The 19,488-nt window shown below is 40.3% G+C and overlaps 1 protein-coding gene across 3 annotated transcripts in view; it reads right to left on the bottom strand.

Annotated features, from left to right (window-relative positions):
- ZMAT4 (zinc finger matrin-type 4) overlaps window positions 1-19,488 on the bottom strand; it is a 366,003-nt gene that overhangs the window by 164,457 nt on the left and 182,058 nt on the right. The gene's annotated exons all lie outside the window — the stretch shown is intronic.

Below are 19,488 nucleotides of genomic sequence, written 5' to 3' on the forward strand. Positions count from 1 at the left end.
GCACTAATACTTACATCCAGAAGGAGAGAGAGGAAATTCACTGATCTGTATGTGAGACCACTCCAGAAAATGCTAAAGAAACATGCATAGAGAGTAATGGAGTGATGGAAAAAAGTTGTCTAAATTTATGAATTCCAGAGATAGCAATCGATAAAAAGGCATAGTGGATAGCATTGTTGTGAGGTTATAAAGCAAGGAAATTTACTATATATATATATTTTTTCAGTAAAGTATCTCTAAACAGAAACACACAAAACAAGGTTACATATGGATGGATTGACAAAAATATTGTGACCAGCAGTCTCCCAGACCTAATCCTATATTTTACCTAGGAGCAGTGGCTCAGTATTTGCTAATTCAGTGATGATGACAACTTTATAGAACATAACTCCTGTGGAAAATGAGAATTAAATGTATTTCATTCAGGAGAAATAAAAATATATGTCCACATAAAAACTTTTACATGAGTTTTTATAGCCACATCATTCATAATAGCCCCAAAGTGGAAACAGCCCAAATGTCTGCCAACTGCAGAGGGAGTAAATAAAATGTGGTATGTCCATACAATGGCATGATATTTGCAGCCAAAAGAATAAAATACTAATAGAGGCTACAACATGGAGGAATCTTGAAAACATTACGCTAAATAAAAGAAGCCAATCCATCACAAAAGACCACATAATGTATGACTCTGTTTACATGATATTTCCAGAATAGGAAAATCTATAAACACAGAGAGTGAATTAGTGATTGTCTAGAAATCAGGGGGCAGTCGGGGAGCAGGGAGGAGGGAGATGGGAGGGGAAATGAGGAGTGATTGCTAATGGGTAAAGAGTTTCCAAGGTTACTGTAGATCTGGCAGTCACACGGCTCTGTGAATATACCTAAAACCCTTGAATTTTATACTTTAAATAGGTGAGTTTTGTGACATATGAATTATATCTTAATCAATCTGTTCTAGAGAAAAAGCCTAAAAGATTCATTTAAATGATTTCAAAAGCCCAAAGATATGTTGAAATTTGAAGCTTAAGTTGTTTGTTTTTTCTTTTCTGGGCATCTTCTGCTTGGAGGTGAAACTCATTCAGGAAGTGAATAATAATGAGGAGTATTTTGTTCATGTTGGCTCCTGTGTAGTATATGGAATGAATTTCTTTGAGCACTGGCTAGACATTCTACGATCCTGATAACTGGTGTTCATTTTGGCAAAAGACCTTCTGTGGCTATAATGAAACTCCACTTGCAGTTGCTACTAAGCTACACCTGAAGGCAATAGTCACATGATACCTTCTGCAAGATGCAGAAATAACTGCACCTCTCAGCACATACCCTGTAGTAAGATAGAATGTCCAATAAGTGCAACTATTTCCAGTGTTATGCATGTTGTTGCTTATATTCTGGTATTTAACTTTGGAGAAAACCAAAATGCAGAAAATGATGTCTCTTCTCTCCCACTTTACTGGGATCAAAAGGCCTGGAAGTCACATTTCCTGATTGACTATAGGGTCCTGGGCAACATTGTCTCCTACTGTTTTCTCTCATGCATCCCGTTCCACTCCATTTGGGTCAAGCTGTTCTCTCTCCTCCTGACCTGTTTAAGTCACATCCAGATATCAAGGTCCATTTTCTCCAAGAGTTTTTTCAAGATGTCTGCAAATTTCATCCACATCTTCTTTCCTGACCTCTCCCAGTCCTTAACATGCTTGCCATACATTTTGATTTGGTCCTGTCCTTTAATTGCTTTATTAGTGTTTTGTTTATGTTTTAGAATTATCTTTCTATAAACATCTTAAAGGCAGCAAATTTACAAGAACTTTAGAAATTAGGCAGCAAATTTATAAGAACTTTAGAAATTATCCTCCCATCATAGCCAGTGCCTGACACAGGTCTGGATTTATAAAACAGACTTGATAAACATGAACTAAATAGTTGAACGACTTGATACAGCCATTCATTAACCATTTCTAACTTGGTCACTTAACTCTGTTTTCCACCTAATGTAATATCTCCCTTGCTTTCTTACCAATATGATTGCTTTGTCTCAGGAAAAGGCCAACTGGCATAAAGTGTCATTCATACACTGTACTGAAATGGATATAATGGGAATGACATGTTATTGTGTGAGTTTGTCCACATACAAAGGGTGTGTCCTATGGCTAGAAGGTGAGTAATATTCCGAGTCCCATGGGGAAGCTGTAGTGTCTACAGGAAGGCTGGCATGAACTAGACAGACATATGCCCTGCTATTTGGATACAAACCACCCACTCTGTGGATGAAAACTCCCAATTTCCATAGTATTGGAGGAAATGGTCATTTTGACAATAAAGGAAAGAGAGAATGAAGATTTCTACTAAAGAGGGATGAAGAATTCTGTTTGCCTTTGGAATTTGGATGGCTTTAGTTTGTTTTTTTAGTCACTGAAGAAATATTTAAACAGATGGTCACAGTAGTTGCAAGACCCCAAAAGGGAAAAATTAGCCAGAGTTCCTGAGAGAGGACAACTGTGTAAGTTAGAGAAGCCCCACTAACCAAGAGAAGTGGCTAGGAAAATGCCGCAAATGAATAGAGGGGCCGGAGAGAGCAAAGGTGGGATGAGAAGCAGTTGGGAAGATCACAGCACTTATTTCACAGTCTAGAATTAGATGACTTTGATATTTAAATGTGCTTATTTACTATTTGTCTCTGACCACTATTCAATATTGTACACCCAGTATCTAGAGCAGCATCGTCCAATAGAAATACAGTACAAGCTGTAAAAGAGGCTACATTTAAATATTCTAAATGACATATTTTTGAAAAAGAGAACCACGAAATTAATTTCAAAAAACATTTTTTCAAATTTATTTTTTAATTGAAAGATAAAATTCTATGCATTTGAGGCACATATACATTGTGGAATAGTTAAATCTAGCTAATTAACATATGTATTGCCTTACATAGCTATAATTTTTGTGGCAAGAGCACTTAACACCAACTGTCTTGGAATTTTTCAATAATATAACGTATCACCATTAACTACAGTCACCATGCTGTACAATAGCTCTCTTAAACTTATTTCTTCTTTCCTTTCAGGATGTATTCAACATAAAAATTATTAATGAGGTATTTTATATTCTTTTTCTCATACTAAGACTTCCAAATCAAGTGTATATTTCACACTGATAGTACATCTCAATTCAGACTATCTGCATTACAATTGTTCAATAGCTCCTTTGAGTGAGTGGCTACTACATTTGACCATATAGCTCCAGAACTGAGTATTTTTATTTATTTATTTATTGTTGAGTTTTTTTGAGACAGAGTCTCGCTCTGTTGCCCAGGCGACAGTGGTGTGATCTCGGCTCACTGCAACCTCCGCCTCCTGGGTTCACGCCATTCTCCTGCCTCAGCCTCCCAAGTAGCTGGGACTACAGGCGTGTGCCACCGTGTCTGACTAATTTTTTGTATTTTTTAGTCAAGACGGGGTTTCACTGTGTTAGGCAGGATGGTCTCGATCTCCTGACCCCGTGATCCACCACCTCGGCCTCCCAAAGTGCTGGGATTACAGGCTTGAGCCACGGAGCTCGACCAGAGCTGAGTAATTATTAAATATCAGTTAACCTTAAAAATGAATGAATAAATGAGGTGTCAGTGGATAAATACATAATAAAATAAATACATAATACAAATACAAAATAAATACATAAATTCCCATTTTTAACAGATCAAGAAAATGAAGCTCAGGGGTTTAAATAAATTCTTCAATATGTCAGTCATCTTTTCAGAAAGTGGTGGAACTGATTTTTGAACTTTTGGCCAAATTCATGGATGTGCTGGCATCTTAGGTCAGTGTTGTCAAAAACTCTCAACCATGCTTTACTACCCCAAAATAAATTCCTTATCATGACATTTCAATTCCGCTAACATCTAACGCTCAACACTCTTTTCTAGTCTTTTCCCCCACGGGTGCTTTTCAGACATAATATGCTCCAAGCAAATTGATTTTTTTCAAGGTTAGGAACACCAAGCAGGCTGCCAAGAAAATGGCTCAGAATCCCGGCACTAAAATCCTCTGCTCCTCCTCCCCCGGCTGCCTGTTTCTGTCCCATGCTGCAGGTGAGTGAAGATTCAGTCCCACGGAAAGATCTCACTTTCCAATCAGGTGGGGAGCACACGTCTCCCCCACTAGACTAACCTCCTTCCCTATCTATCTTTCTATCTCTGCCCTGGCACATAGTAACTTAAAAACTCGTTGAATGATGAGTGTATGAAGAAAAACTGAACAGTCGATTGAACTCCCACTCTCCTCCAGCTACGTTAAGGATATGCCTACCTGTCTTTGTTCACTTGGTTCATTCCAACTAGAAATGCCCCGTCTCTCTATATGCACGGGCCACTCAGATACAATCTCCTTCATTAGGCTTCCCCGGGACATCCCACCACGAAGACAGCCGATGCTTCCTCAGGAACTTCATTCAGGCCTGCCCCGCCACTCCCTGCACCTGACAGCACTAAGCATATCTCTTACTGTCTCTAATTGAAACTTCATTATTTGGGCCGAAAAGGTGTCATCTCTAACCCCCAGCACAGTGTTTTATGTAATGTGGTATTAAAAAATAGAATATTAACTTTTAAAAAAGCAGATTCAGATTCAAAATACACTTGATGAAGCTTTGGCTATAAGTGTATTGGATGTCACTTACAATTATTAAACATGAGATTCCTCCTCTGTCACATGGGAAGTAAAATCTACCTTATCTGCCTATTCATAAAAAGATAAAAGAATGCATTATATGGAAACACGCTTTGTAATCCAGAAAATACTATTCAAAAATATTTGTATGTAAGTCAAATATCTTTGTGTGTATGTATATATGTGTGTATATATACATATATATAAAATATGTATATGCGTGTATATAGTGTGTGTGTGTATATATGTAATCAAATGGTTTAAAAGAATAGATACATATTATGTCCTTTCATTTACTTCTTGAAATTTACTTATATTTGATGTTTTCTCATTTATTTAGTGGTGTATATGTTCAATACCATTATTTTCCTATTATATGTCTTGAGGGTAGAAATTCTGTTTTGTTCATAGCTATATCGTTGGTGTCTATAATAGGACTTGCCATAGACCATTTAATAAATATCTGTTGATTGATGAAAACTACGTACATACAAAATAAAATGAGAGTTCTCGGAAAATGTTGGCAGCAGTGGTATCTTTTTTTAATCTCTCTAAATTCCCAAATAAAAATAGAACTAGAATGGCAAATAAAAAACCCACAGACAATATTTATTACAAAACTAGGTGACAAGGTTGTTCTCATCAACCTCAAAACATAAGCGAATGGAAATAAACCAGTAATAGCACAAAATCTGCATGCTATCAGCATCTGTGCAGGGAAATAGAGTGAGCAATGAGAACTCTGCTGGACCTGGAGCCAGAGGAACACTCAATAGCAGGAGGTATCCACAGAAAGCCTGGGGCCCTGTGTGAGAACAGCAGCTGGCATCAGGAGTACTTGTCCCATCCCCACAGCAGATTGTAAGAGAGGTCTATGGAGAGCCTGGAGGGGCAGACACAGCCTAGACCTGCAAATTTTCCATACAACCCACCAGAACTTTTTTCAGGCCACGGCTTCATACTGAGGAGAAACTGCTGAGAGTAGAATTAAAACTGAGCACAAAAAAGAAGGAGACAAAGCAAAGAGAAGGTTCAGACAAATGTGGGGGAGAGTGGAGTTAATACACTTCAGTAAACAAATCATTCTCTTCTTAAACACTACACTATACTACACACACACATACACACACTCTGTCTCCCTCTCTCTCTCTCAAAGAAGCTCTATTAAGTTAGGAAAGCAATCTTGATTTTTGTTTTGTTTTTGAGAGAGTGAATCTTGCTCTGTCACTCATTCTGGAGGGCAATGAGTGGCATGATCTTGGCTCACTGCAACCTCTGCCACCCAGGTTCAAGTGATTCTTCTGCCTCAGCCACCCAAGTAGCTGGGATCACAGATGCCCACCACCATGTCAACTAATTTTTGTACTTTTAGCAGAGATGGGTTTTCACCATGTTGGCCAGGCCGATCTCGAGCTCTCAACCTCAGGTGATCCACCCACCTCAGCCTCCCAAAGTGCTGGGATTACAGGCATAATCCCAGCAAACAAACCAAAACAAAACAAACTATAAATTGAGAAAACTCTCCTACAATTAAAATTAAAGGAAGTGTATGCAGTCATCCTTCAGTATCCATGGGAAATTGTTTCCAGGACCCCCTACAGTTGTCAAAGTCTGCAAATGCTCAAGTCTTTGAAAGAAAATGTCAGTGTTTGCATATAACCTACACCCATCCTCCTGTAGACTTTAAATCATCCCTGCATTACTTATAGTACCTAAAGAATATAAATGCTCTGCTAATAGTTATACTGTATCTTTTATTTATATTATTTTTACTGTTGTATTGTTATTTTTATTTCATTTTATCAAATATTTTTGACCTGCAGTTGGTTGAATCCATGGATGTGGAGCCCATGAATGTGGAGCTCCAACTGTATTGAAAGAGCCTCATGTATACCCCTAAATGTCAACCCAAAACAACCAACACACAAAAAATTTTCCAGTAAAATTACTAAACCTTATAGAAAGATATTTTTAAATTACCTGAGCCTTTAAGAAAAAGATGGAAGGAAAACAAAATTAGATTATCATCAGACATTTCAACTGCAATGTTTCATTTCAAAAACAAATGATGTAACATATTTTGGATTTGTAAAATAATGTATAATAATGACAAATTTTGTATATCCAGCAAAGCTGACATTTAAGTATACAGGGCCCAGTGAGAAAACAGGCAAGAACTCAGGGAAGCTTATTCTCATGAGCTGTCTTGGATGTGCCTACTAGAATGTAAGATTGATTTTAATAACCAAAATGACTATAGAGACATTGATATAAGAATTGGTGGCAGCCGGGCGTGGTGGCTCATGCCTGTAATCCCAGCACTTTGGGAGGCCGAGGTGGGCAGACAATGAGGTCAGGAGATCGAGACCATCTTGGCAAACACGGTGAAACCCTGTCTCTACTAAAAATACAAAAAAATTAGCTGGGCGTGGTGGCGGGAGCCTGTAGCACTCGGGAGCCTGAGGCAGGAGAATGACATGAACCCGGGGGGTGGAGCTTGCAGTGAGCGGAGATCACACTGCTGCACTCCAGCCTGGGCGACAGAGTGAGACTCCATCTCAAAAAAAAAAAAAAGAATTGGTGGTAGTTGGGCCGGGCGTGGTGGCTCACGCCTGTAATCCCAGCAGTCTGGGAGGCTGAAGCTGGCGGATCATGAAGTCAGGAGTTGAGACCAGTCTGGCCAACACAGTGAAGCTCTGTCTCTACTAAAAATACAAAAAATTACCTGGGTGTGGTGGTGCCTGCCTGTAATCCCAGCTACTGGGAAGGCTGAGGCAGGAGAGCCATGTGAACCCCAGAGGTGGAGTCTGCAGTGAGTCGAGCTCGTGCCATTGCACTCCAGCCTGGGTGACAGTGTGAGACTCAGTCTCAAAAAAAAAAAAAAAAAAAAAAAAAGGTGATAGTCTGAGATATATACACATAGATATATAAATAGATATATTTAAGATAAATAGAACCAATAGGGATAAAGTACAATGTATGTATAATGGCTGTAAACTCAGATACTATAGATATAGCATATTTAAAGATGGGGAGACACTGGGGAGAGCATGTGCTGCAATAAAAAGATTTAATTTCTCAGTTAATTATACTGGTGCTGTAGCATCAATATTGTTATTCACAGGATATGTGCAATATTATTGGATAAAGTATGTCAATAATTACAGAATATTCTAATTCATCGTTTCCTGCGTCTTTGTGAACCAACATAGTCAATGTAGAAAAAGAGTGAGCAGTTGGAATACAGGTGAGTATCAAATCCTGTAACTGTGATTTGAATTGGAAGTGTTAGTAGAAACCCTTGAGATATCATATAAACATATATATTTCTTAATTCTAACCAGTAAAGAGGCCTTAAAAAACAACGACAAAGTCTACAAAACCTCCCTAGCCCTCAAAAACCGTAGCAATCTTGAAGTGCCATTGCCACAAAAAGAAACACAGCTTTTTGTGGGGGAAAAAAAAAAATACTAATTCTAGGAAGGGTGCCACATGATCCTGGAATATCTTGCCATGCTAGACAACAAGAAAGCTAGGAATGACTACTACAGTCACGACACAAGGACTCAAAGGCAACCTTGAAGCAAATGAGACAATTGGATCTTTAAAAGGATCAAGACTTTTCTCTTGTTTTGAGATGGAGTCTCACTCTGCTGCCAGGCTGGAGTGCAGTGGCGTGATCTCAGCTCGCTGCAACCTCCACCTCCCAGGTTCAAGTGATTCTCCTGCCTCAGCCTCCTGAGTAGCTGGGATTACGGGCATGTGCCACCATGCCCAGATGATTTTTTGTGTATTTTTAGTAGAGACGGGGTTTCACCGTGTTGGCTAGGATGGTCTCGATCTCTTGACCTCGTGATCCACCCACCTTGGCCTCCCAAAGTACTGGGATTCCAGGCATGAGCCACTGTGCCCAGAAAAGACTTTTCAAATAGCTCCAAATACATGAATTCATAGTAATATTTCCTAAAAACCTGTTTGTTCACCTTTGTAGAATGATAGGCAACCAGTTCTTTAATTAGACACTTGATAAAAGAAAAGAATGAAGCATCTTTTCGGCTTTTCCTAAAAGAATTGTAGCACAGAGTGTCAAACAATAAATGAGGAAAACAGCTTGTTCTAAAATTATTCCAATTAACCAATGAAAAAAGTAGAAGAAAACAGTTTTGCAACCTCCAATGAATTAATGGATCTAGGCATTGGGCATCAACAGCTGCTAACATCATAAAAAGAGAGACAACCAGATATCATGTGCCTCTTAATGAAAGAACGCAGCACCATTTATAGTCTTGCCAAATGTATCAACCCCAAATCCAATCAAGTCTCTGGATCTATCTGCCAATTTTCAGAGAATGGAAAGGACAGAGGAAAGTGTTGAATGGGGATCACAAGTACACAGTCAGCAAAACCTATACTTTAGAAAACTCTTTAGGTCAAGGGACCCCAGGCTCTTTTATAGGTAAATTGTAAAGAATAAGAGATGGAGAAGAAACCTGCAGACTAAAATAGATGTAAAAACTATGTCAAGATTTTAAAAATTGGGCAAGATTAAACTATAGTCATTAGAGGGATACATTAGTAACAAAATTATACAAAAACTCAAGGAAGTGATTCTGGAAAAGTCAGGATAGTGGTTACTTCGGTGGAAAAGAGAGGGCCAACCTTGGGAGGAGACAATGGGAAAAGCTTCTGAAATGATTGGCAAAGATCTATTTCACAACGTGGGTAGTGGTTATAATAGTGTTTGCCTTAGGACTCATTAAGTGATACATCTGCTTTCTAAATTTTGTGTATGGGTTTTATTTTCTAATAAAAGGTTTATAAAAGATGAATTCGAGTTTAAAATGTACCTGGTTAGCAGCCATAGGTGTCTCCCTAACTATAACTTTTAAATATTAACGAAGATAGAAAAGGATGAAGCGCACACTAAAAATTAATTTGATAGACCACCTGATGCCAAAATCTAAAGTGAATTTCTGCCTGCTGTAAGGCATAAGGAGTTCAACTGAGATAAGCAATAAACCTGAATCATAATAGGATTTCTCACATAAGACAGTCGTGAGAATTAAATGAGTTTATATGTGGAAAGTACTTAGAATGATGCTTAACCTAGAAAGCAAAAACTATCTATAAGAATTAACTACTGTTTTTGTTAAAAACCAACCGACCCAGGGTTGTGTCTCATAAAAGGGAAACCTCTGAAACAAAGATAAGACTCTGAGGATATCTTCACTGTGTCCCCCAGACTCAGATTTGTGCCAATAAAATCGCTGACCCGTTATCCTGTACCATGGGCTTCCATTGTTTCCGTTCTTTCTTTAGCACATGCTATCACATCAATAATAAAACACACATTGTTTCGCCATCGTTCTACATCCATTCTGTGACATCCATGCCTACTTAGCAGTCAGGATGGGAAAGGCAGTCAGTACATTGCATGCTGGTGAATGCAACTCCCCTCCTTACCCACAAACAGACAGGCTTCATGGGCAGACAGGGAAGCTCCAATAGCGCCATATCCTGAAATCATGGTTTTCATCGAAGACCCTGTCTCCTAATGTTTGGAAATGAGGTAGCAAGGAGCAGGAAAAGACGGCACCTGGAGGAACAGAGCTTTGCTAGATGAAGAGCTTCCAGAAACTGGGAATTGTCCCAGGAGCAGTGCATATCAAATCATATCTCATAATGGCACTAAAGAAAGGGACTATATAATTTGCTAATTGAATTAGCCAACAGCAGTAATTTCTTCCCAAATGTATTTGCGAAACTGATGCAAGTTTAAACACTGGAGGTTGGAAAAAAATGATTCTGAATTTCTTCTTCAAGAAAAATACGGATACTAAATAATTAAGATAATTTTGGAAATCAAAAATGAGAAGCAGTTTTTAGTCTGAAATATGAAAAACACATTATAAAACTCTAATAATTTTTAAAGTAGGTTTTTCCTACAGAAAGGCACAGGTTAATAAAATAGTCAGAGCCAAAACAACGAAATAACACATTCAAATTAGTATGTAATAAAGGAAATGTCAAGTCAGGGAGGAAAAGGACATTATTCAATAAGTGGAATTGGAGGACTGAATAACAATTTGGGGAAAATAATGAAACCATAATGTAACCAGGAGAAATAAATAGAAATGCTCATACGGTCTTAGGATGAGTTAAACTTTTTAAGCGTTACATTGAAAACACTTCAAAACATAAAATATATGCATATCCTATTCCATATAAATGTTCTGTATATCAGGAAACAACACAAAGTCGAGATCAAGGTAATGGTAGGAAAAAAAACAACATGAAGGTATTTAAAAGCAAATGGCAAAGAATATTAACCATACACGTTTTTAAATTCTTATCTATATAAAGGACACTTGCAAAGCATTAAAAGAAAGCTAATTAACTCCCCACCAGTTAAGCAAAGGACATAAACTAAGAATGGATAAAAAGAAATATACATATCCAGGCCAGGCGCAGTGGCTCATGCCTGTAATCCCAGTACTTTGGGAGGCGGAGGCAGGTGGGTCACTTGCAGTCAGGAGTTCAAGATCAGCCTGACACCAATGGTGAAACCCAGCATCTACTAAAAACAAAAATTTGCCAGGTGTGGTGGCAGGAGTCTGTAATCCCAGCTACTTGAGAGGTTGAGGCAGGAGAATCACTTGAACCCAGGAAGTAGAGGCTGCAGTGAGTCAAGATCCCACCACTGCACTCCAGCCTGGGCAACAAAAGCGAAACTCCATCTCAAAAACAAAAAACAAAAAAAGAAAAGAAAAGAAGTACACGTATCCAATTTTAAAAAATATAAAAAAGATCAATCTTACCAGTAACCTAAGGAACATAAAATTATTTAATGAGTTACCACTTTTTACTCATAAAAATTGGAATATTTTTGAAAAATAATGTCTAGTATTGTCAAAGGTGCAAAGAAATCAGCATTAGAAATCCCTGCTTAGAGAAACAGCCTTTTGGATAGTGATTTGAGAATGTAGATCAAACACCTTAAAGATATATTCTACTTGACCCAGAAGGTTAATTTCTGAAAATTTATTCTAGGAAATTATCAGGATTTGAGCAAATACATACAAGGTTGATTGCTAAGGTGCCGATTATAACAGCAAAATGAGCAAAAACTTACAATACTGAAGTTAATAGAGGATAACATTTGAACAAGTTGTGGTATATTCATTATTAAATTCATGTTTAATTAACTGTGGTATAGTCATATATTGATACAATGGGAAAAATTGATACTATTAAAAATCTTGATATAGAAAAATATGTCATGGAATATGGAATATAATTTATGATGTATAGTTAAGCTCATTCATTTGACATCTTAAAGCAGCTTTTTATGGGTTGTCAACCCTGCATCAGGCACTGGCCTGGGGACAGTGCAGAAAGCAACCCAGTGATGCCCTTTGTCATGGAGTTTATATTCTAGCTGGAGAAGCTGACCATAGTTAAGACAAGTAAGTAAAATGTAGAATACATATTATGTTAGTTAGTCATGCTTTCTAAGGAGGAAAGAAATGAAAGAAGTTTACGGGAAGAAGTGTGTGAAATAGGCGGGGCGCAGTGGCTCACGCCTGTAATCCCAGCACTATGGGGGGCCAAGGTGGGTGATCATGAGGTCAGGATATCGAGACCATTCTGGCCAACATGGTGAAACCCCATCTCTACTAAAAATACAAAAATGAGCCAGGCGTGGTTGCGTGCACCTGTAATCCCAGCTACTTGGGAGGCTGAGGCAGGAGAATCGCTTGAACTCAGGAGGCGGAGGTTGCAGTGAGCCGAGATCGCTCCACTGCACTCCAGCCTGGCAACAGAGGGAGACTCCGTCTCAAAAAAATGAATAAATAAAAAGTATGTTAAATGTTAAAGGGGTCCAAGAAGGTCTCCCTATGGAAGGGACTTTTGAATAAAGACCAGAAAGAAGTGAGGAACTGGGGAACAGCATTCCAAGTAGAAGGAACAGTGAGTAGAGAGGCCTTGAGCATGAGGTGAGCAGCGTGTGCACAGATTAGCAAAGGAAACCGGCCAAACGGGAGCAGAGGGAGTAAGAGGCGATGAGCTTAGGCAGTGATAGGGAAATAATGACTATCAAACAGGGCCTTGTAGCTGATTATAAAGACATAGCTGGTACCCAGAGTGAGAGGCAAAGCCATACAGAGGCAACAACAGCCATGATCTACATAATACCCAGAAAGAAGATTTGCACATGTGTGAAAGAGCAAGAGCAAGAGTAAAAACAAAACCTGAAAGGCAAACCTCTAAATATTAAAACGGTGATATATATACATCTGATTATGCAATTTTTTTCTTTGTCCTTTATGAATTGTCTAAACATTCCACAGTAAGTGATACTTTTTTACTTTTAAAAAAGAAATCAAGTTTTGAAAAATAATTATTCAGAAAAGTAAACCCCTCATCCCACAGTTTTATAGGGTTAACAGATAAAAGGGGAGAGTGTGTGCTTTATGAGATAAGATCCCCTTTTGCTCTTTGGGAGGAAGCCCAGCCATGCATGGGGCAGATCCAGAGAGATGACTCTAGCTGGCACTGCCACCAGTGTGACCCACCTCACTAATCTGGGTCCCTTTGTTCAGCAGGTTCCCCTGTGGGTCCACTTACATGCCATGTGGACTTCCAAACAAGCTGCAACTCTGACAACAGCCGGGCCCTCCAAGTCACGGAAAAACACTGCTAAGGCATCAAGATGAATGTTTTCTGCCCAAGCCTAGAAGCGCCTGTAGTTTTATATCTTTATCACCCCAAGTGCTACCTCAGGTCCTCAGTTCTGCAGAGAAGCCAATCAGAGACAGACACTTGTCCTCCAGTTTCCACTTCTATCTTTATCACTACAGCGTGGAGGAAAAGAAAAGGATTGGACCTTAAGAAAAGATATAAATTTAATGGAGAGCTTTAAAGGGGAAAAAGATTTCAAATCTCAATTGCATTCATGATACTCAGAAAAGAAAGTCTGGATTCTCAAAATGTGGTACCCGGATCTGCAGCATCAGCGTCAACTGAGAGCTTGCTGGAAATGCAAATGCCCAGGGCCCCTTGCCAGACCTGCTGCAACAGAAATATGGGGAGGGGATCAAGCCCTCCAAGAGAGTTGGCCCCATGTTAAAGAATGCCACAAAATCCACTGCAAGAGGTGTTTCCTTGGACTCTTCCTCCCTTTACTTAAGGTAGTCAGTTTGGGCCAGGCGCAGTGGCTCATGCCTGTAATCCCAACACTTTGGGAGGCCGAGGCAGGCAGATCACCTGAGGTCAGGAGTACAAGTGAGACCAGCCTGGCCAAGATGGTGAAACCCTGTCTCTACTAAAAATACAAAAATTAGCTGGGTGTGATGGTGCATGCCTGTAATCCCAGCTACTTGGGAGGCTGAGGCAGGAGAATCGCTTGAACCCGGGAAGCAGAGGTTGTGGTGAACTGAATTCACGCCACTCACTGCACGCTGGCCTGGGCAACAGAATGAGACTGTCTCAAAAATAAATAAAAATAAATAAGAGAGAGTCCGTTGGGTTAGGGTCCAAATGTCTCGCCCTCTAGCAGGAGATCTTCATTACTACTCTGTGCTCCATGGAGGTTTCTAAAAGCAAGTTTCCTTGAGATATCAACACTGACCTAGGCCCTTTTATTTTGCTAGCTGGTCAGACTGAGCTGGAGCTTTGTCATTAGCAATTTCTTCAGGAAGCCCGTGGGGATCACGTGGACCTGCCTTTTCTGCTCCTATTCCCTGGACTGCTAGCATACCTATCACTGTGAAATTGTGTCACGGGAAAAACTTAATCTCTCTGGATATAAAACTCTGTCCTCCTGTGAAAAGTTCTGAGCACTTGATTTTAACAAGGAGAAGAGCTGTAACATGTTGTATCTCATCTATAATCCTGTAATTTTATCTTTGATTGCTCAGTAATACCATCTTTTCCCAGTAGGGTGAAATCATCCTTTCGCTTATTAAACCTTGCACACACTGAAGGCCCTTAAGTCCCAATTTGAAGGACCCAGACGGAAGGTATTCTGAGATTCCCACTCACCATTTAATAAGTAGCTGGTCTCTGATATAGATTGTACAAAAAGTTCAAAACAAATCACATATTTATTAGCTTTTCTGTGTTAGTTCCACCAAGAAATATCTTCTAATACAAAATATTCAAAATAAAGCATTCAGGCAGGGTACAGTGACTCACGCCTGTAATCCCAGCACTTTGGGAGGTCCAGGCAGGATGATTGCTCGAGGCCAGGAGTTTGAGACCAACCTTGGCAACACAGTGATACTCCATCTCCACAAAATAAAAATAAAAAATAATTTGCCGGGTGTGGTGGTGCATGCCTGTAGTTCCAGCTACTGGGTAGGCTGAGGTGAGAGGATCCCTTGAACCCAGGAGTTCAATGTTGCAGTGAGCTATAATTGTACCACTGCACTCTAGCCTGGATGACAGAGCAAGACTCTGTCTCTAAAAAAACAACAAAATTAATTTAAAATCATAACTAAATAAAAACAAAATAAAGCATTCAGTAAAAACTTAAAACTTCAAAGAATCTGTCAATAGGGACTTACTTTACTAAAGTTATTGTGACTCTGGATGGTGTTTCTTTTTATTTTTAATAAATTTTTAATTATGAATAATTTTAAGTTTACAGAAAGTACAGTAAGCTCCCATATACTGTTCTCTGTTTCCCCTCCTGTTAACATCTTACATAACTATGATACAGTCATCAAAACTGAGAAATTAACATTAATGCCTTACTATTACCAAAACTCCAGACTTTACACAGATTTCACTAGGTTTTCCACTAATGTTCTTTTTCTGTTCTAGGATCCAATCCAGGATACCACACTGCATTTAGCATTTTGTTTTTCAGTCCTCATTTACTCCTTCCTGCCAACTTCTGGATTAGAACCTCATATAGATAGCCACTTATAAATAGCTGTTAATTAACTAACACAGCATCCTGCACTTCATAACTGGGAGCAATTCTGCCCTAGAAATAAAGCAATCCACAGGGCAGTGACCAGTCTGCGCCAGCGGTATCACCAGCCTGCCGTGGAGGTTAGGCTGGCCCTACTCAGACCCCAGCAACCTCTTAGGTGGGCCTGGGTTAGAGGAAGAAATCTACTTTGGGCCCAAACGAACTGGACAATCCAGCCAAGCTTACTGATCCCATTCTTGAAGATAAAAGTAAGCCAGTTTGTTCTGGGGGAAACTCCTTATAACAATACTTGCAGGATGACTGGAGTGTCAAATGATTTAGGAAACCGCAGTTAAGATTTTTTTTTTTTTAAGTTCCAGTCTATCCAAAGGCAACAGTAGAAAGATAGTCTGGGCAAAGGTGGAGGAAAAACAGAAATCACCCCATGACCGTTGGGTAGGATTCTCTGGAGAACAGCTACTGCACAATTACCTGCACACCCAGCCTCCTTCTTCCTTCCCTCATCCAGTTCCTCTCCATGACAGTGACACAGAGACACCCACAGAGAGAAAAGCAAGCAAAAAATTTGTAGCACAAAGTAAAATGTGCAAACAGCCCATCTAAACCATAGTTCTCATGCCAGCTCTACAGACATGGCTTCTGGGGGCACAAGATAATGACTTCTGAAGTGGAAGCAATTATCTCTCATACTCTTGTGGATTCAAGTTCCAATTTCTGATGACATTCTTCCTCTAAATTTCTGACATACATACACTTGCCAAGGTTCCCCTGTGGCACTGACCTGGAATCTCAGGAATTCTTAGAAATGAGAGGAAACTAAATGATCAAGTCCAACTCTTGGAGGCAACTTCAAAATACTGCTCACTCAGAGGAGAACCGGGTGGGGCCTAGAAATCAGCCTGAGGGCTCTCTCTAAATGCATTACCACAAACTGATGTTTTCTTCTCACTCTTTTGGTAATTAGCAAGTTGACATATGAGTTGTTAAGACTTTGAGGCCAGGTATGATGGCTCATGCCTATAACCTCAGCACTTTGGGAGGCCAAGGCGGGCGAATCACGAGGTCAGGAGTTCAAGACCAGCCTGGCCAACATAGTGAAACCCTGTCTCTACCAAAAATACAAAAAAAATTACCCAGGCATGGTGGCAGGCGTCTGTAGTCCCAGCTACTTGGGGGGCTGAGGCAAGATAATTGCTTGAACCTTGGAGTCAGAGGTAGCAGTGAGCCAAGATCACGCCACTGTACTCCAGCCCCGGTGACACAGTGCACAGCGAGATTCTGTCTCAATAAATAAATAAATAAATAAATAAATAAAATAAAAGACTTTAATGAAAGCAAGTTAGAGAAAGCAGGGGGAAGTACTCAACAACCGTGACTGATAGGCAGCAAGTTCATGGAGAAGGCACTCAAGGCCCTTTTTTTTTTTTTCCTTTTTTTTGAGACAGTCTCACTCTGCCACCCAGGATGGAGTGCAGTGGTGCAATCTCAACACACTGCAACCTCTGCCTCCTGGGTTCAAGCAATTCTCGTGCCTCAGGCTACAGAGCAGCAGGGGCTACAGGTGTCCACCACTACACCCTGCTAATTTTTGTATTTTTTTAGTAGAGATGGGGTTTCACCATGTTGGACAGGCTGGTCTTCAACTCCTGACCTCACCTCAGGTGATCTGCCCGCCTCAGCCTCCCAAAGTGCTGGGATTACAGGCGTGAGCCATCGTGCCTGGCCCACTCAAGGCCATTTAATGTGCTTGCTCTCCCTGGAGGCAAAGGGCACAGACCCCACACTCCTCAGCAGCCCATGCTTCCCCAAGGTGAGTTCTGTCTGGATGTTAAGATCTGTAGACAATTCCACCGTGCTCTCTGCAGTAGGACCTAGTGATCATCTACATAATTCTCTGCCTCCCATGAACCTAGGTCAACAATGGGCTTGCTTCTCCCTAATTGTAAAGTAATAATGAATGTCTGCAGCTGAACATTCCTATCAACTTTTGGGGCATGTTATGTAGTCTCAGAAATTTGTTTGAAAACATCAACATGGTCATGATTCATGATCTAAATAAAAGCAATTACATTCAAGTGATTGTTGTCACTATAGATCTTATTAATCAGCACTGTTATTGAGTATGAATGTAAAGGGAATTAGCAGACCATTCAGAGTAAGTGTTCCCAACTTAATAAAATCTACACTTAGTTTTCTAGAACTCTTTATGGTGGCTCTGGATGAATACAGGTATTAGTCTGTGGTCAGAAGGACTTGCATTATGCCCTCCTCCTTGCTGTAACTGTCCATTTGAGTTACAGGACAAAGCAGACAGGAAGTGTGGCATCAATGCCCAGCTAGATCACAGGCCAGATAAAATATCAGCATGCCTGGGTAGAATCTTTTTTTTTTTTTTTTTTTTTTTTTTGATATGGAGTCTTGCTCTGTCATCCAGGCTGGAGTGCAATGGCATGATCTCGGCTCATTGCAACCTCTGCCTTCTGGATTCAAGCAATTCTCCTGCCTCAGCCTCCAAAGTGGCTGAGATTACAGGTGCCCATCACCATGAATGGCTAATTTTTGTATTTCTCTAGAGACGGGGTTTCACCACGTTAGCCAGGCTGGTCTTGAACTCCTGACCTCAAGTAATCTGCCCACCTCAGCCTCCCAAAGTGCTGGGATTACAGGCATGAGCCACCATGCCCAGCCCAGTAGGCTCTTTTAGAAGTCCCTGTTTCCTTTTAGCACAATCTGAGTAAGGTGGGAGGGAGGGAAGCGGAGGAAACAGAGGCTCAGAGGCAGAGTAGTCAATGTCATGAGAAAGCTATTTTTAAGCCTTAAGGTGACACTGAGGGTGGAGGTTGCCGACACCTTTTAGCTTTGTCTTGAAGCCAGGCCATGTGACTGTAATTTAGAGTGATTAGCTAGAAGCATCTTAGTAGGGAGGGAATTTGTATTTATAACCAGATAAGTACTGTATACAACTGGATCACACACATCTTGAAGCCACTTCCCCAGCTTTATTATGCTTGCAATGATTTTTTTGTAGACTCTGCATTTCTTTATAAAGAGCCCTAAGTGTGTCCTTAAGTAAATTGCCATCAAATATGATAAAGTCACATTCACATTACTCAAAAAGTCTAATATTCCTGCTCTTTTTTCTTTGATGCATAAAAATAAAACTAATGAAATCCCAAAGGAAAAATCTGCACATACACCACCAACAAACACCCTCCCTGCTCACAGGCAGGAGGAGGAACCTGCGGGGATTATAGTAGGCTGCACGAAGCACCTCCGGAATGGTGTGACTCTACCAACTCTACCGGCGGAAGGAGACAGAGGTGGAATCAGACACCGGGTGATAAGTGCTCACTTACATCTCCACCTGTGAGCGTCCACACACATACTCAGAAGTTAGTCCTCAGCATCACCAACATACCAATTCTCATCACAAGAATGGCTCATGTACAAGAAAAGGTTTTCCAAAGCATGTGAGGCCCCGTCCCTCAGGGACCATGACATTTCTTCCCACCTGATTGTAACCGGAATTGCATCTTCACCTGGGGAGAAGACAGGATGTGAAAATGTCTTCTCAATGCAGTAACACAGGTGTCACTTGTTTTAAAAGTGAGAAACTAACTAATGCTTAGAACTGTAAACCCCAGAGCATTGTGAATACCAAGAACCTAGAAGTCTCCTCAGGCAAGCCAGAGAGGGACAGGAGAATGAGCATCCACATTTAGAGCCCAAAATATGCCTTCTAATAGAAATCATGCTATAAAGATTGGGTAGGGCTGGGCACGGTGGCTCTCGCCTGTAATCCCAGCACTTTGGGAGGCCGAGGTAGCCAGATCACCTGAGGTCAGGAGTTTGGCAGCAGCCTGGCCAACATGGTGA

The sequence above is a fragment of the Chlorocebus sabaeus genome, chromosome 8 (assembly GCF_047675955.1).
Source record: "Chlorocebus sabaeus isolate Y175 chromosome 8, mChlSab1.0.hap1, whole genome shotgun sequence".
Taxonomy (NCBI): domain Eukaryota; kingdom Metazoa; phylum Chordata; class Mammalia; order Primates; family Cercopithecidae; genus Chlorocebus; species Chlorocebus sabaeus.